Source organism: Hippocampus zosterae, chromosome 16 (assembly GCF_025434085.1).
Source record: "Hippocampus zosterae strain Florida chromosome 16, ASM2543408v3, whole genome shotgun sequence".
In the NCBI taxonomy this organism is placed as follows: domain Eukaryota; kingdom Metazoa; phylum Chordata; class Actinopteri; order Syngnathiformes; family Syngnathidae; genus Hippocampus; species Hippocampus zosterae.
In genome coordinates, this window is record NC_067466.1 from 6,311,014 (window position 1) to 6,318,993 (window position 7,980).

Here is a 7,980-nt window from a genome sequence, read left to right on the forward strand (position 1 = left end):
CCCTGAGCACTAGAGCCATTGAGGCCCAGATATACCACACCAGACAAGACCCAAGGTGTAGGTTGTGCAAAGAGGCACCTGAGACGATCTAACACATAACTGCAGGGTGTAAGGTGCTGGCAGGGAAAGCCTATATGGAACGCCATAACCAGGTGGCTGGCATAGTCTACCGAAACATCTGTGCGGAGTACGGACTGGAAACCCCAAGGTCAAAATGGGAAACACCTCCGAAGGTGGTGGAGAATGACAGAGCGAAGATCCTATGGGACTTCCAGATCCAGACTGACAAGATGGTAATGGCGAACCAACCAGATATCCTGATGATAGATAAAGGGCAGAGGAAAGCCGTTGTAGTGGATGTAGCGGTCCCAAGTGCTGGAAACATCAGAAAGAAGGAACACGAGAAACTCGAGAAATCCCAAGGGCTCAGAGAGGAGCTGGAGAGAGCCTGGAAGGTAAAGGGGACAGTCGTGCCTGTGGTGGTCGGAGCACTCGGGGCAGTGACCCCCAAACTAGATGATGAGTGGTTGCAACAGATCCCGGGAACAACATCGGACATCTCAGTCCAGAAATGTGCAGTGCTGGGAACGGCAAGGATACTGCGCAGAACCCTCAAGCTTCCTGGCCTCTGGTAGAGGACCCCAGCTGAATGAGGGATGGACACCACCTGAGGGGTGAGACGAGGATTTTTTTTATAGATATACAGTAGATACACATTCACTCCCATGAACATCCCCAACAACATTAACACCAACACTACAGAAATTCAAACCGTAAAGATTCACATAACCAACCACAAAAGACGACACATATGCAACATGTATATACCCCCCAGAGATACCACCCGACCAGACCACGCCACAGAAGACACAGACATCACCAACACCTTCCAATACATAAACTCGCTGAACAACACCATTCTAACCGCAGACATCAACGCTCACTCAACACAATGGCACTCTCCCTACGACGACCACAGAGGCACCCACATTGCAGACATACTACAAAACTCCCAACAAATCACTCTAAACGCAAACACACCCACCAGAAAACCTACAAACATCAACCAACAACCAACATCACCGGACATCACAACAGCCAGCAACAGCATCACAAACAGAACAACATGGACCACAATACACGCACTCAGTTCAGACCACCTTCCTATCAAAATCACACACAACACGCGTGCTCCTTTCCGCCTACAACAACACCTTCAAACTTACACAAATTACAGGAAAGCAGACTGGGAAGGATACACCTCTGAAATAGAATCAGCACTGGAGAACATAACCATACCTGACAACATCCACACAGCCAACACCATGCTCACAAACCTCATACTTACAGCAGACAAACACCACATACCCCACGGAAAAATAAAAAGCAAATCACTTCTCCTACCACAACACATCAGAACACTCATCAGCCAAAGAAACGACATCAGACAACAAAACCACCAAGACCCACGCATCACAGACCTAAACAAAGAAATAGACACACAAATCCAAAAACACAAACAAGAGCTATGGAAAGAACACTTAACGGATGCATGGAACCACAGACACAAACAACACATACTCTGGAACACAGTAACAAGACTATCAAACAAAGAACAAAAAGCACCAGAAAACACCACAATACAGTTCGGACAACACACGGCAATATCCAACAAACAGAAAGCACGAGCATTCAACAAACAATTCACCAACATAATACAACACAAAACCAACAGAACATACAGACAACTACAACGCAAAATACGAAAACTCAACACCACGCCCATAACCATCACAGAACAACAAGTCAAACAAGCACTACAACGCTCCAAAAGCAACAACTCCACAGGCCCAGACAACATAAACATCAGACATCTGAAACACCTAGGCCCCAAAGCAATAACACTACTCACACACACTTACAACACATCACTCAACACCAACACCATCCCCGCAATATGGAAGACTGCAAAAATAATCCCAATACCAAAACCCAACAAAAACCACGCACTCGGCCCATCTTACAGACCAATAGCACTACTCAGCCCAATAGCCAAAACAATGGAAAAGGTAATACTACCCTTCATTACCAACAACACTCAACTACCCTCTCACCAACACGGCTTCCGAAAACAACACTCCACAACCACAGCACTACACCACATACACAACATCATAGCCACAGGTTTCAATCAACAAAAACCACCACAACGAACAGTTGCCATAGCCCTAGACATGTCCAAAGCCTTTGACACGGTAAACCTACACACACTCACAAACAAACTCAACAACACTAACACCCCAAACATCATCATCAAATACATCTTCAACTACATAAGGGGACGCAGACAATACACTCAATACCGGGGGGAAACATCAGAACACAGAAACACGAAAACGGGGGTACCACAGGGGGGAGTACTTTCACCAACACTATTCAACATATACATGGCAGACTTACCACAACCACCTCCAAATGTACACACAGTTACATATGCAGACGACATCACCATTCTATCCACACATGTCAAACCACAACAGGCACAACAACAAGTACAAAAATATCTCCACGACATATACAACTGGACAAAACAGAACCAACTCACACTCAACGCAGACAAAACCACCACCACTCTGTTCACACCGGATCCGGCAGAATACAGCAACAGGCTCACTTTACAAATAGATAACACCACCCTACCCACAGTCCGCGAACCCAAAATACTGGGATTAACATGGGACCCCAAACTCACCTTCTCAAAACACACACAACACACTAACCCGCGCCAAGCAATCAAACAAAATACTTAAAGCCTTAACAACCACTCACTGGGGAAAATCCAAAGAAACTATACTCACCACATACAAAGCATCCACACTCACACGCCTCGAATACGCAAACACTATATGGTCACCAACACTATCGGACACAAACAAGACAAAACTCCAGACCACACAGAACACAGCACTCAGAATAGCAACAGGATGCACACAAGACACAAACATACAACACTTGCATGAGGAAACAAAAACTCTCCCACTGAACACCCATCTAAAACTACACGCATCGCAAATCAGACAAAAAGCCCAACACCCAACCCACCCACTACACCCACTCACTCAACAACCACCACCACCCAGACAAAAGAAACAAACAATCTTCCACAACAACAACTACACACACAACAAAGACACAGCACCACAGGACACCAACAACGACACCATAAAACAGAACATGAAAGACATACACACCCACTTTGTACAAACACACTTGGACACCAAACAACACAACAAAGTAATACATGCACCAGCACCAGAAATAGACCCATCAGAGCAAGACCTACCACACAGAACCAGACAACTCCTAGCACAACTCCGAACCAACAAATCACCAGCCCTCCACTCCTACCTACACAACATTACACCGGACACACACCCAACACCACTCTGTGCGCTATGCGGCACGCAAGTGCACGACACACAACACCTGTTCACCTGCACAAACATACCCACCACACTGACTCCGGAGGACCTCTGGCGAAACCCAAGCGGAGTGGCGGCCCTGCTCGCCCGCTGGGCGGAGGAGGGGGGTCTGGGGATCCGGGAGACGGAGTGAGGGCCCGGTCCCCCAATGTCGGGGCACGGGTGGGGTCGACAACAACAACAACATAAAAAAAGACTCCCCCTTTAAATATTCCTGCTGAATAATATATCTCCTTTCCTTTCGTAAAGGATGGTCAGAACCTTTCCTAAGCATTATTAAAATTTAGACGATCTTTGCTCCAGGTGCTACCGGCTCATCTCACTCGGTTAGGATAGGAAAGGAAAGTTCCTATGCCAAAATGATAATCCAAAAAGGGCCCCTGTTGGTGGATAATCAGGCCATGGGAGGTGTGAGTAAATTGTGAGGGGGTGTTGGCTGGAGCTAGAAAAAATTTTGGTGTCTTGTCCCTGCAGTAGGTTCATTAAAAGAGCAACCAGTGTTTTCACCACCATGGTCGGATCTTACTCTGGAGGGTAACCCATACAGGCAGGTGGCTTGGACAAAAGTGTTTTCTGTGCTCCAGTTGAAGGTACGTTATTAGCCTGGAATTCCCATCAATGCCGGCATGTGTCACAAACACCCACCTGTAAAACAAACATGAAAAGAATAATGATTAAATACAAGAAAACAATCAAGTTTCATATCTTGTTTGAAATATCATCTCGGTAGAGAAGGTATTGCTGTGCACTTAAGACTACATGGAGGCAATTTGGAGTTTGTGTAACTTGGATATACAAATGATAAAATTCAATTTAATCTGTGCTGTCCATACAATATGGCTTTCTAATGCTCCCACGAGTACAAATATAAGATGATCCCTTATTACCGAATGAGACGCATATGCCCATCTATGTGCCATAAACTATTGGGGAATGGCACATAGTATGTTCTTCTAGCCACAGTCTGGCTCCATCTCTGGGCTGCAGCAGCTGGCTCAATACGGTTGAGGATTTCTCGAACTCTTTTTCTTTGTACTACAATACCATCAGGACGCAGGTATGCCCTCATCATCTGCAACAGGTTCATAAAACAACACAATAAAGAAAGTACACTTTCACAATGAATATAATGATATATACATGAAGGGACAAGAGTATGTAGCAGAACACTTGCTTCCGAGCCTGATCTGGGAAATTGGCTGTGCAATCTTCTGACATGCTCTTCCAGGTCAACATCATGAATGGGAGTAAATCTATTTCTGGCTGAAATCTGAAAAAACTTCATTTTTTTATGCAGGTATGAAGAGGAACAACACAACATCTCAGTGATGGCTCTCACTGTAAAGCCCTGAGTGGGGAGCAGTTCAATTTGATCACTTGTAATGTCAAGTGCTGGTCTTCCTCGTCTACCTAAAGTATGGAAATAAAAGGATTAAGGAATTCAAGCAAACGAATCACTACGTGTTTTTTATATACTGTATACAGTACAGGCATATAGACACAGATGTACATAAAAGTATATGCAGCTTCAAAACCACGAGCAGCTATTTTCTCTAACCATTTTACTCAAGAAAAAAATAATTCAAACTTATAATTGAATAACTAAAAGATCACTAGTTATTGCTTAAAAGTGTACAGCCATCGCGTTACTTAATAGTCTACTGATTTGCAGGAAAACCACTGGTATAAAACGACGTTTGACAGGGTGATAGAAGGTAAGTCACAGCAAGTCGTCAGTAAAACCCGTGTGTAGTTCGAATAAAAATACATACGAAAAACCAATGACAAAAAATGGTAGCCATTTTACCTGTGTGCAAACGATGTGCCACATGGGAACAAACACGTCCACCATTAGGAGTGGGTCCCGCAATGATGACAGATCGGAGATCTATTGGACTTTGAATCAAACTTTGAATAGTATCAGCGCTAAACTGGTCACTAACTCTTCTTAAATTAGCAATTGAAATGTTTATCGCGCATGCTTCACTTTCACCGGCAGACCCTTGATGACAGGCACTCTCTATTGCCCTGCACCTTCGCCGAATACGTCTCAGGACACTGTCCGCCATTGTTGTTTTAAAAAACTAAGTGGGCACAGAATTTCCAAAATCATGAGCCCTGACTGGTGGGATGACACTATTTTGAAACGTACAGCCAATAGGATACCGTTACATGTTTTCATAATCATCCTTATTTGCATTTAATGCAAGTACAGTGTAATGTCACTAGCACTACAAGTGGGCACATTTATGGCCTTACATGTTCACTAGTAAGCGTCAAAATCATCTTACCAGTGAACTAGTGGGCACATTTATGGCCTTAAATGTTCAGTAGTAAGCGTCAAAATGATCTTACTAGTGAACTATTGGGCGTTTTGTGGCTTACATGTTCACTAGTAAGCCTCAAAATGAACTTACTAGTGAACTAGTAGGCGATGTGTGGCTTACATGTCAACTAGTAAGCCTCAAAATGAACTTACTAGTGAACTAGTGGGCACATTTATGGCCTTACATGTTCACTAGTAAGCGTCAAAATGATCTTACTCGGGAACTAGTGGGCGTTTTGTGGCTTACATGTTCACTAGTAAGCGTCAAAATTACCTTACTAGTGAACTAGTGGGCGTTTTGTGGCTTACATGTTCACTAGTAAGCGTCAAAATGATCTTACTAGTGAACGAGTGAGCGTTTTGTGGCTGACATGTTCATAAATAAGCGTCAAAATGATCTTACTAGGGAACTAGTGGGCGTTTTGTGGCTTACATGTTCACTAGTAAGCGTCAAAATTACCTTACTAGTGAACCAGTGAGCGTTTTGTGGCTTACATGTTCACTAGTAAGCGTCAAAATGACCTTACTAGTGAACTAGTGAGCGTTTTGTGGCTTACATGTTCACTAGTAAGCGTCAAAATGATCTTACTAGTGAACTAGTGGGCGTTCTGTGGCTTACATGTTCACTAGAAGCCTCAAAATTATCTTACTAGTGAACTAGCGGGCGTTTTGTGGCTTACATGTCAACTAGTAAGCCTCAAAATGATCTTACTAGTGAACTAGTGGGCACATTTATGGCCTTACATGTTCACTAGTAAGCGTCAAAATGACCTTACTAGTGAACTAGTGGGCAATATGGAATAAATACTCAAAGGGCTTGCCAGGCAAGCCCATTGAGTATTTAAAGGGTTCAAAGGGCTTGCCTGGCAAGCCCTTTGAGTATTTATTCATCCGTGATGGTATTGTAGACCAATGAGAGCACGTCCGACAGACACGTGGACTTCGGGCGGCCAATCATGATGCATTTCGAGCCAAGCCCCAACAAAAACGGAGGAGAAAACTTTCAGACGCTTTGAAAGCTTTTGGGGTACATATTACTCTTGTTGTTACACAAAATTTTGTTTTACGATTATTTTAGGCGGTAACGTTATGGTGTAAATGTCAAATACGTGGTCAATTTATCAAGATGAAGCCTGCTTAAAAATTTGCTCCAACAATTTTGGAGATGTGTCTGACTTTGACAGCAATGGCGGCAGTTCAACGCTGACAGTCGCAGTCGGGTGCAGATTTATTTCGGCAGGACTTTCTAAAATCTGCCGTTTGCTCTGACAGTTCTCTGTCTGACAGTCACATTTTGTCTTATTACTCACAAGCTAATTGACATTTAAAAAAAGAGTTAATGTTTGGAACACGATTTTGCTCTTACTGTTTGCTGCCTTAGTTCGTTTGAAATATTCGCTTCCTGCATTACATGAAGTACATTTTTTAATATTCACAAGACTGTAACTGTGCATTATAAATAATGTCACATTTGCACTATGTTTTACTGGATCTACAACTAAACTAGGTCCTCGTTTCTGGGAGAGTCCACAGCACCTCCTGTATCACAACCATTCTGCCGGCACACCTTCAGCAGCACGATGTTTCTAACGGGAGCTGGAGGGTGATCAGCTTCATTGAAGAACAGGAGGAGGAGAGGCACAACGTTTGTCATTTGTGATATGTTTTTAGACTTTTCTCCTAACTAAAAAAACTATGTTTTGTTAATTTCTTGATATAGTTCTTGTATTTAAATATTTTAACAATCAAATATTTTTCAACTGTGTTTTAGATATTAATTGTATGAAATAAATCAGTGAAGCCCCATTCAAATTCTACTCTATCTAATCTGCTCGATCACACTGCTGTCAACCCGCTGTACCTCCAAACTCCTTGGCTTACTCGCAGTTGGAGGGTTCCCCCCGAACTGGGGGACAAATCCAGGAACCAATCCCTGCACCCCGAACGGGGTGCCCTTACGGCCGTTTTTTTTTTTTTTCGGCTAACCGCCCCCTGAACCTGGCAGGGTGGCGGGCGGACCTTTTGCTCCAGGCGGGGGACATAGAGACAAATCCGGGGCCCACACAGACACTCTCACGCACGCAACAAACACACACACAACAAACTACCTGGACATGCGACATTTGCACACAACAGATTACAAGAAGACAGACATCCTTCAGATGCAACCAC

General features: G+C 43.7%; 1 protein-coding gene across 1 annotated transcript in view; it reads left to right on the forward strand.

Annotated features, from left to right (window-relative positions):
• The window catches only part of LOC127587825 (uncharacterized), a 257,761-nt gene extending 250,281 nt beyond the window's left edge, over positions 1 to 7,480 (forward strand). Inside the window, exon 2 of the mRNA XM_052046301.1 lies at positions 7,316 to 7,480. The gene's annotated coding sequence lies outside the window, so the exon portion shown is untranslated. The remainder of the gene's footprint in view (positions 1 to 7,315) is intronic.
• Positions 7,481 to 7,980: the final 500 nt, after the last annotated feature.